Source organism: Talpa occidentalis, unplaced genomic scaffold (assembly GCF_014898055.3).
Source record: "Talpa occidentalis isolate TD23 unplaced genomic scaffold, MPIMG_talOcc4v2.1 talOcc4.16, whole genome shotgun sequence".
Lineage (NCBI taxonomy): Eukaryota > Metazoa > Chordata > Mammalia > Eulipotyphla > Talpidae > Talpa > Talpa occidentalis.
Window position 1 is genome coordinate 29,485,578 of NW_023601653.1, and position 11,134 is coordinate 29,496,711.

At 37.6% G+C, this 11,134-nt stretch overlaps 1 long non-coding RNA gene across 1 annotated transcript; it reads right to left on the minus strand.

The window, feature by feature from the left end:
- Positions 1-301: 301 nt before the first annotated feature.
- LOC119248280 (uncharacterized) lies at positions 302-10,788 on the minus strand. Its single transcript, XR_005125893.2, has 5 exons — positions 10,629-10,788; positions 6,417-6,533; positions 2,859-3,239; positions 1,411-1,490; positions 302-397 (listed from the first exon to the last, which is right to left on the minus strand). It is a non-coding gene; the product is annotated as an uncharacterized LOC119248280 (long non-coding RNA).
- Between the last annotated feature and the right edge of the window lie 346 nt (positions 10,789-11,134).

Here is an 11,134-nt window from a genome sequence, read left to right on the forward strand (position 1 = left end):
ATCTGAATAACAGTATAAAATAAATCAACATTCCTCTTTTCAAATACAGTAAGAACTGTACTATCAGAAAATGCTTCTGACAGATGGCACGGCCACCCTGGGAGCTGTGCTCTTCTGTTAGTTATTACTGATTCATGGGTATTTTACATATATCTAAAGTTGAAGAAGAAATTATACTTGAAAGCTTGGAAGACATATATAGCCAAGCTTTATATCAAATATAATTTATATCAAGTACAGATTTGACTGAGAATTACTTTCTATATATATAGCAAATACATATAATACTTACAAACACAGACTCTGACATTGGCCTCCCTGGATTTGAATTTGAACTTAGTTCTTAACTAGATGAGTTATCTTGAACAAGTTATATAACTTCTCTCTGTTTCCTCAACTGTAAGATGACAAATAAAAATATTGACGTCAATGGGGTTTCAATGAGCATTAAAAATAACAAGTCATACAAAAGACTCAAAACAATGCTTGAACCACAGTAACTTTTGATTTAATGTTTGCTATTGTTTACTTGAGCAAAGGCAACATCAATGAACAAAATTAATTTATGAAAGAGAGTCATAATTATTCAACAGACACCATTATGTGTTATGTTCGTGCTGGTTATATTACAGAGATCACATCACATCATATGGTTCTTACAAGAGTCCTGCAGGAAATTATAAGCTTAGCCATTATGGATAAGCCAAAATTGAGATTTTGTGAGGCTTACTTTGAAAAGTGTACAAAACTACCATACAAAGAGCAAAGATTAGAATGTATCTCTTTGAATCCATGATTTTCCACCACACTTTCTAATAGTCATTTCTTCACTTTGAATGAAATTCTTACTTGCCTAATTTTATAAGCCTTAAATTTTAAGACATACAATTTTAAATATACAAAGAACTCTTAAAACACAACAAACATAAAAGTCAATTTTAAAAAATGAGCCAAACATCTCAACAGACATCTTATCAAAGAAGATACACAGATCTTCTATATAGATATAGATAGCAGATAAGTATATGAAAAGATGATGGCAATGTTATCTGCCATCAAGGAAATGTAAATTAAAATAAGAAGGTAGGGGCCTCCCTGGTGGCTCAGGGGTTAAAGACACAGCGCTATCAAGCTATCACCAGCCACTGCAGCACCAGGTTGGATCCTAGATAGCCAAGGAGCTGACCCACATGGCACAGCAGGCCTTTCCTGACTTTCCCCTCAGCAGTGATTTCAGTAGATCTTTCCCCTCAGCTCCCCTCAGCAGTGATTTCAGTAGATCTGCCTGTTCTGCTTCCCACTCTCTCTGGTGAATCCTTTCAAGCCCTACACCTCTGGCTTACACCCCAGTTCTTTTATGCATAAATAAATAACTCTTTTTTTAAAAAATAAGAAGGTATCACTACACACCTATTATAGTGGCCAAACTGTAGAATACTAGCAACACCAAATGTCGGTGAGGATTTGAAGCAAGAAATCCTATTCATTATCTGTGTGGATACAAAGTGGTGCAGTCACTTTATAGGACAGTTTGATGGTTTCTTACAAAACTAAACATACTATTATCATACAGTAAGTAGTCATACTCCCTAGTATTTACTGAAGGAGGTGATAACTTAGGTCCACACAAAACCTGAATGTAATGACTATAGCAGCTGTAGTCACAATTACAAAATTAGAAGTCAACCAAGATATTTTTAAATGAGTAAATGGACAAATCCAAGTGTAGAAAAATATAGTGAAGTATTACTCAGCACTAAAAAGAAATGAGGTATCAAGTCATGGAAAGACAAAAAATTTAAATACATATTACTATTTGAAAAAAAAGATAGCATGACATTCTAAGAAAGGAAACAACAGAATCCTATGGAATTCTGTGGAAACAACAGAAAGATCTGTAGGGGTTGAGGATAAAGGAGATGAGTATAGAAAGGGCAGAGGATTTTTAAGGCAATGAAAACATTTAAAATATTATAATGAGGTATATATATCATTCATTTTTCTAAACCCCACTGACTGTACAACACCAAGAGAGAACCTGTAGGTACACTTTGGACTTTGGAGGTTTATGATTGTTCATGTACTTTCATACTTGGTAAAACATGTACTATTCTGGTGAATGAAAATAATAATGAGGCTGTGAATGTGTGATGGCAGTGCATACAGGAAAAATTCTAAACTTTCCTCAATTTTATTCTCTGAAACTGCTCTTAAAAAAATTAAAGTCTTGGGCCTCCCCAGTGGCACAGTAGGTTGAGCGCAGCACTGTGAAGCTGTCTGCAGCACGGGTTCGATTCCTAGCCAGCCAGGGAGATACCCACATGGCATAGCAGACCTCTCGTCTCGCCCGCTGCTCCCCTCAGCAGTGCTTTCGGTCCATCTGCCTGTTCTGCTCCCCACTCTGTCTCTGGTGAATTCTCTCACCCTCCTGTGCCTCTGACTCCTCCCCAGTTCTTGTATAAATAAATAAATCTTTTAAAAAATTAGAGTCTTAGATAAAAGCAAGAGGAGACTGAAGCTCAGAGAGTGTGACTTGTCTTAAGATCATGTAACCTTTCTTTAATAATTGTTTAGACTAAAACCATCCTTTTTGAATGTTTAAAACATTCAATTCACTTGCCCATTATTCATATTAAGCAGCAATTTGATGAATATGTATTTAGGGCATGATAACTAGGAAATGCAATGGGTCAATCACTAAGGAAACTGTGAGCTACATTCTGAAACTGAGATAAAAGGATAGCACTGCTGGTGAACTACAGTCATGCCAAAAGGGAAGTTAAGTTTCACTTGAAGAAGAAATTAACAGAGAAAAAGTCTGTGTTGGTGTGTAAAAGGAACTGACAGATTTGCCTCACCTGTATCTTCATTGTCTTCTTTTAATTTGATACCTTCTTTTCCCTCATGCAATAAATGTACCCTAATTTTTTTCTGTCTGGGAGAGGGCAAAAAGACCACCTGGACAAGTCTTCAATTGCCACTTCCTCTCTTCTCTGTTCTCATTCAAGAAGTATAACCAGTCAGCACTTCCTCTTTCTCACATCCCTTAAGGTTCTCAACCTGTAGCACTTCTCTCTGAACCAGTAAACAAACAGATCTTGCTCTGGAATTCAGCAATAATTTCACATTTCTACTTTGGTGTCATGTCTCTCCTTCAAAGGCCACCATTGATTCCTTTTTTCTTCCATTACAATCAGCCCTCTGTGATCTTCCATATCCACAGGTTCTGCATCCATGGACTCAACCAATCAAAAATTACAAAAAACAAACAATGTAGTTAGGTCTATAGTGGCAGCTTCTGTACTGAACTGAACATGTACAGACCCCTTTTCTTGCCATTTTTCCATAAACAATGTAGTATAAGAAATATTAGCATATCACTTATATTGTAATTATACATAATCTAGAGATGATTTAAAAGTATACAGGAGGATGTACCTAGGTTATGTGCAAATGTTAAATAATAGAGAGAGCTGTGCATTTGCTGATTTTGGCAGTGTGGGAGGGAGGAGCCTAGAACTAATCCCCTGAAGATACTAAGGGATGACTCTACATTCTTTTTTTTCTTTTTGGTTCTGTGTTATATTTTTCTTTTTTCTTTTATACATTTTTTACATCATTTTTCATTTTTGCACAATGTATGCATTTTCATCTTGGTTATAGTCCCCATACAATTCCCAAGCCCCTTGTTTTGATCCTGCTCCCTCCTCACCCCCCCTCCCATAGTGTATCTCTGGTTTATAGTTGCTTGTTGATTTTGCTTTTTACTTTATTATAATTAGGTTTCTTTCCTGGTCCCTTATTTAGGTTTTCTAAATTTCTGCTATGAGTGAGACCATCTGGTATTTTTCTTTTTCTTTCTGGCTAATTTTGCTGACCATGATCCCTTCCAGCGCCATCCATGTTGCTGCAAATGGCATGAGTTTATCTTTTTTGATTGCTGAGTGATATTCCATTGTGTATATTACCCAAAGGGCACAGAAACATCAATTCAAAAGGGCACCTGCACCCCTATGTTTATAGCAGCACTATTTACAATAGCTAAGCTATTGGAAACAACCCAAATGCCCAAAAATAGATGACTGGATCAAGAAGATGTGGTACATATAAACGATGGATTATTACTCTGTGTTATATGTTTCTGTTGGTTCTCCTTCCTTTCATTCTTTGGACTTGATATCTTTATCCTCCCTAAATCAATTTATTTTTTAACACTATAAATATATTTATTCATGATGAGAGAACAAAATAATATGGGTCATTATTTGCATACATGCATGCCTGCTTCCTCTTGTTTTTAATAGACTTTGGAATCTCAAATTCACTTTCCAACGGCATACATTGTAAAAGTAAGATTCGTTTGTTCCAAAAGTTTCTTACCAACTCTAAAATTTCATAATTCTCAAAATGTTCTCTCCAGGACACACTCTCAATTGAACCCATAAATCAATTTCCAGACATGGTTCATTGCCATTTGTGGATTTACATCTCAGAGAAAACTAGAAATAGCTTTGACCAAAGTTTTCCATAGATGAATACTGTTATCTCTGGGAGGAGGGAGGAGGATCAAAACAAGGGTGGGTATGGGCAGGAATTGTATGGGGACTATAACCAAGATGAAAATCCCTCAATCAATTTCATTGCCTGATTTCTTTCTACTATCAGTCTGGACAACCAATGTGAGTTTCCTCTCCTCAACTGCACCTTTCATTTCCTTTTCTTCAACTGTCTCTTCACTACCTTTCCAACCTCAGTTCTAGCATCTCTCATGTGAACTTTAGGGTCAGGCCACACTATTCCTCCAATATCCCAAGTTCTTACAGAACTGCCTATTTTTGTTCATCCCTTCCTTTGATTTGGGTGGCACTTTTCTTCTTTGAATTCCAGGTAACTTCGCTGAAAATCACCTTAACTGAATGAGTAGACCACAGCTGTTATGCCTGCTCACAAGTGTCTGCAGCACCTAGCACATTCTTTGGTAATGGAATGTCTCTAGTACTCTTCAAATGTACTCTTTAAAGACACCTCCTTAAAATAGATCACTTATCTTCATAGCCTAAGTAACAGGCATAATACCTACAATTCTGTGACCTTTCTACCCCTGATTTTTGAGAGTTTGAAGGTGAACAAATTTGGAGTTCTCAGGCAAGGAGCTGACACTGATAATTGGAAACAACAGCACAGAACTAAGTAGAAGTGGCTGAAAATGGATTTGTGGCTGAGGGTCTCCTGAGAGATCAGAGAACTTTGGGGTATGAAGAATTCAGGTTTGAAGGCAAGAATATTGTCATAAGACTTCCCTTAAATAACTCATTGCATAAAAATACTATACTGGTATATAGTTTTAAATTACTAAATATGTAATACTTCCAATAAGATTTAAGTAAAGGAAAAAACATTTAAAAGACTAGAATTTCTGGGTATTCCCACTCTCCGCACAGCAATTTTTAATTTAATAGCCTTCAGAATGTTTTATGCTCATGTAAACTTTTAAGCAGGTTTCTTAACTTAGCATAAAGTGACACAATGTCATTAAGAAATTTCACAAGAGGGCATGAGGAGGAATATCTAGCTGATATATACCCAGCTAATTACCAGATGGGGTATATATTACATGAACTGTGATAACTTCCAAATCAATGACCCAGGCTTGCCTTCACAAATGTCAGCTATGCACTCTCATGAATATAAATAGATTCATGTACGTAGTCACTCCATTTTTAATGAGTGCAATTTACAAATGAGAGGCCCTTTAGATAATTCAGAGGTATAGACCTTTGATAAAAAAATGATAAATGCTAAAAACATTGTTAATAACAATGAAATATTTTAAAGGCTAAAGCCAATAGTATTTCTTTAATTCTCTGAAAAAAGAAAGTTAACTTTCATGCTCAAAGTAGAAGTTAAATTCTACTTTGAATTTGATTAAGCAATTTTGAAACATTTCAGAATTAAATTTGTCCTTAAATCAAGAAATAGATAAAAATAGTTCACTGTTACCTTACTTTCAAAATCACCAATGATTGGCACCAACTATAAAATGGCCATTCTTATGTGTGACCCTTAAAACATGCCCCCAAATGACTATGAATTCTTACGCAAATAATGTATTTGATAAGTGACAATTGAGTTGATTTTATTGATTTTGAACAGATCCTATTACTCAGTATATAAATGCCAAACAAACACATAAACAGGGCAGATGACACTATGTACAAATTAATTAGAAAAGAAAATGTGCACAGATGGTCACCCACATAAAAATCAGCATCTAAAATGTTGTTACACTTCAACAAGTATCCATTCATGTGTAGGATTAAAGAAAATGAGGAGGATGAGTTTAGAGAAGAAAAGAGAAAGAAGAAAGGCAGTGAAGAAAATGGTTTTCACATAATTAAACAGCTATAATTAAATACCTTTTGCAACTAGGTAAGTAAGATAAGAGAGTGCTCCTGAGACCCACGCCCTGTGGGCTCACTTTCTATGCTTGATGTGCCTTCCTTCAAATTTTCTTTTCTTTTTAAAATAGTTTTCTAGAGGCAAAATTGATATAGAAAAATTGCACATGTTTAGTGAATGAATATAATTTTATGAGTTTGGGCACAGGCATAACCAATCAAAATAATAATAGACATATCTATCACTTCCAATAGCAGTCAGTTTCTCCAGTATAGTTAACTTACAGGAGTTATGTTGCTATAGATCTCCACAACTAAGTTTCTCGTGTAACTGAAACTATATACCACTTCCTTGAAATTTTTTTAAAAAGATTTATTTATTTTATACAAGCACTAGGGCACAGGCCAGAGGCACAGGAGGGTGAGAGGATTCATCAGAGACAAAGCAGGAAGCAGAAGAGGCAGGACCGAAATACACTGCTGAAGTAAGCAGTGGGCGAGACAGGAGAGGTCTGCCGTGCCATGTAGGTATCTCCTTGGCTGACCAGGAATCTAACTGGAGCTGCAGAGGCTGCGGACAGCTTCACAGAGCTGTGCTCAACCAGCTGCACCACTGGGGAGGCCCTTCCTTGAAATTGTTAAAGGCCCTCCTGAGTCCTGGGTCCATGGTCTGCAGGGATATTTTTGTGTGGTACATCAAAGTCAGACTAGAGCTAAGTGGAACCTACTCTTTTTTCTTTATACTTTGAGGTGTGCTCTAATGTTTTATCCTAAGTACAAGGTCAACCAGATGCTACCAGGAACACAGGAGCTCCGAGCTTGGAGACCTTGTCCTAGTTCCAGGGTAGTGGTATGGCAAGGGATTCTTTTTAATGGTCTGTACAGTATTTTTTCCACAGGATTCCGCAAATTTAGGCCACAGAAAAAAATGATGCATTCATAATTGATTTTGAGTTATGTTTATTCATGTTGGACAGAGCTGAATTCAAGGATCTGGGCAACCAACAGTCTACCACTAGCCTTAGGCTTTGCGAGCTTTGTGGACCATGAATCAGTCTTCCCTTCCAACTACAGTGATACTACTGGTCTATCTACACATTTTAGAGTAGGAGGGGTATCAACAGGCATTCTTTATTGAGGGGGATTATTTTCCATTGCATTCAGGGTTGTCACCACTAGCCCTTTGAGTGTTTCATGTTAACTGTCATGGCTCTATTAGAAACCATGTCTATCTTCTCATTGAATGTCTTTCAAGACCCTTTTTCTCCAAAGCTAATAGATCTTTTTGATCAGTGTTCTCTATCCTCCCATAGAGGTAAGGATGGCATGTTTCCCAAGCTGGTTGAAGGCACATACTCAGGGACAAATATTCCTTGCACAAAGGGAGCAATTTTCTCTCTACCCAAGGGTCTCTCAGGTCTTCCCTGTGGGTGATACTGTGTAGAAATCAAGAGCTCAGCTCAGCCTACATTTAAAAAGGTCACATTATAGAAATGCAGTTACTATGGTTTAAAGAGTTTAAGAAAAAGAAACTGTTAGAAGATTTTTTTTCTGTCCACAATCTAACGTACTGAATAGTCAATTTTAAATGACTAGAGAACAATTATGGCTCTCTCTTCCCTCCATGCTCTGAATAAAATATCCATTCACGATTATTATTCTGCATAGGAATCACATCTAAGGGAGTTCCTGGAAGCCAGTATTCATGGGAAGAACAATGGATGATGCTATGTCATGAATAATGATATAACCAGCATTAAATAAATGGCACCATGAAACTGTAGAGGGAAGATGTATACTATTTCAATATAAATAGGTTCTGAAGATCAGTGGCCTTGAAAGGAATAACAGTATTTCGGTTTTTTTCTCAAATTGGGGAATAATCAATTAGCCAGAAATTGTGCAGTCAACATAAAAAACATAAAAAAAAGGGTTTAACTTTAAGGAAGAAGAGTTATGTTGATTAAAAAGAGTATACAACAATTATCCCTATTCACATGTGGAATAATCATCTTTTGAACATTTTCTACAATGAGAAAGTCCACGCAGTGATCAAATATCAGGAATATTGGGAGAAGTCAGCTTCACTGAGAGGCAGATTGAAACAGATGGTTTTTAAGGTGTTGAATCATAATGGTTTTAACTATCTCCTGCCTTGGCAAGAGACAGTAAAATTCTCAGTGTGGTTTCAAACTAGTCTTCTATGTAACTCCAAGATTCTACCAGACATGATGATAGAGATTTTTAAGACAAGATTACTCTGATACCCTAACTAACCCACATAGCTTTGGATAATGAATGACAGTGTTCTGACAGCAGTAACTTATGAACCATGCTGTGCAGTTTCTCAAATCTATGTGTTATTTTATTTCCTTTTCTCTTCTCTCCTTGGAACCATCCATTTCCATCACTGCCTTCATATAATTCTACTACTTCATATGTAAACTTAAAATTTATTCCATTCTTTGAAAGTAAATCTGAATTCAAGTGGGATTATTAAGAATGTCACTGTATATTGCTCTCTTAACATGCAATAGCCTAGCAGAGACTAAAATACTGAAAGAAGGTAAAGATGAACAAGTGGACATGTCAAGCATTATACTAATATAATATCTGAATGTTTTTTAAAAATTAAATGGTGGGCCTCCCTGGTGGCGTAGCAGTTGAGCGCTGGGTTGCGAAGCTGCCCGCAGCCTCTGCAGTACCAGTTCGATCCCCAGCTGCTGGGCGAGGTTCCCACATGGCGCAGACCTCCCCTGCTGCCCGCTGCTCCCCTCAGCAGTGTACTTCATCAGTCTGCCTGCTCTGCTCTCCCCTCTGGCTCTGGTGAATTCTCTTACCCTCCCGCGCTTCTGACTGTATCCAATGCTTGTATAAATAAATAAATAAATCTTTTAAAAAAATAAATAAAAATTAAATGGTAAATTCATTTTCTTCTTCATACTGTCTTTAGCAGATAGCATAATGAATTAAATATACACATACTGTCTTCCCACAGAGTCTCATATAGAACCAATGTAAACTTCTCGTCCATAGTAACAAGTCACATCATGGTTCATTGCAAACTCTGACTTCTAGGTTCTATGCCTGGATCCATCCTGACTCAGATAATCAGCACCTCGATTGTACTTTCCTACAGTACCATGGTCCACTTCTAGGATATGGTTCTCTTTATATAACGTGGGGTCCTGAATGATCCATTATTTTCTGCTGTCACCCAATATCCGCACACTGGGAAATAGTCTTCCTGGATGTCCCTATTGCAATGCGTTAAAGGAATTGCCTCCATTTCCTGTAATGTTTACTAACTCTTTGGCATGCCTAAGAATTTAGACCTTTCCAGGACAAAGACCTTACTTAGAAAAATATTCAGCGAAGAACATGAAAACCCCCTCTACGTTTTGTGAAACTCACTCTGTAGAAGTGCACTTGTCTTCTATTGCTTCCCATTTCCACTCCACTGGCAAATTCCTGCCACTTCCTAGATATCTGTACTTCTGTTGGGGGGGATGTCCTAAAGCTAATTCCATACAGGCTTTGTGGACTCCACCCCCACCCCAGGCCAAAGCCAAAGACACTGGGAACTCCAAATCCCATCACCACCAAAGGAAAGGTGGCTGGGACCTGAGGGTGGGGTTAAGCAGCCAGGTTGGTATAAAGCCAGACACGTTGGCTTTGCGGTGGGGGGGGGGTTCCCCCATTTTGGCTCTCTGCCAGCTTGCAGCGTCCGGCCAGTGCTGAGAGTGCCTTTGGGTTTCCAGGTTGGCAGATCGGATAGGACACATTAAAGACTTTATTTCCCTATTTTCTCCCTGAGTTGTACATTTTCCTTATTTCCTTTTCCCTTGCAAATAAACCTTTTATTAACCTTTTGTGTGTGCCTGTAGTGGAGTAGTAATAAGTCCCTTTTAAGCACACAGGTGAGGACCCACAGCCAGGCAACCCTTTCAATATCGGGGCTGCCCTATAACACTTCCCATCCACAAAATTAGTGGGGAAGATGTGCCTTCTTCTTGACTTGATAGTTCTAGTTTCTTCGAGAAAGACCCTAAAGCTGAGGTGAATTTAAGACCTGGGTTGGATAAACATCAGTGGGTAGGGTAGTTTACCTTATACTTTCTTTTTTTAATTTATTTTTTAATTGAGGTAATATTGGCTTACTTTATTGGTAGTATTTTGGAAGTATTGGATTTCCATCCCCTCAAGGTATCACCACCATAGTTCACTCACCACCAAATCACTCAGGATCCTTCACCATAGTCCATTGTGCATCCTTTTTCCTCTGTTTCAAGCCATCCCCTGTGAATGCTTCAGTTCTATAGTAAGTTTTCAAGGGTTAGTTTTTAAGCATGTCTTAATTTGGTTTCTCTATAGTCAACATATAAATAACACTATCTGATATCTGTCACCTTCTGACTTATTTCACATAGCATTATATCTTCCCATTCCATGAGACCATGAGTTTATCTTTTTTGATCACTTTTGCTTTTAAAGTTGTCAGGACTTAATATTACTTAACTTTTTTACTAAATATCCAGTTCCCTGGGAAAATCTTATCACTTAGAACTAATTAAACGCTCTACCTTCTAGGAGTCTCAGTTACTTAAGTCACACTTAAGCTTCGTAAAAGTCATGGCACCCTAGTGATCCAGGGCTCTGACCTTCTATCCCACTCACTCCTTCCTTCTGTATGTTCCATGTTGTCCTAGACGCCTACTGAATCCTAATCCAAAAAG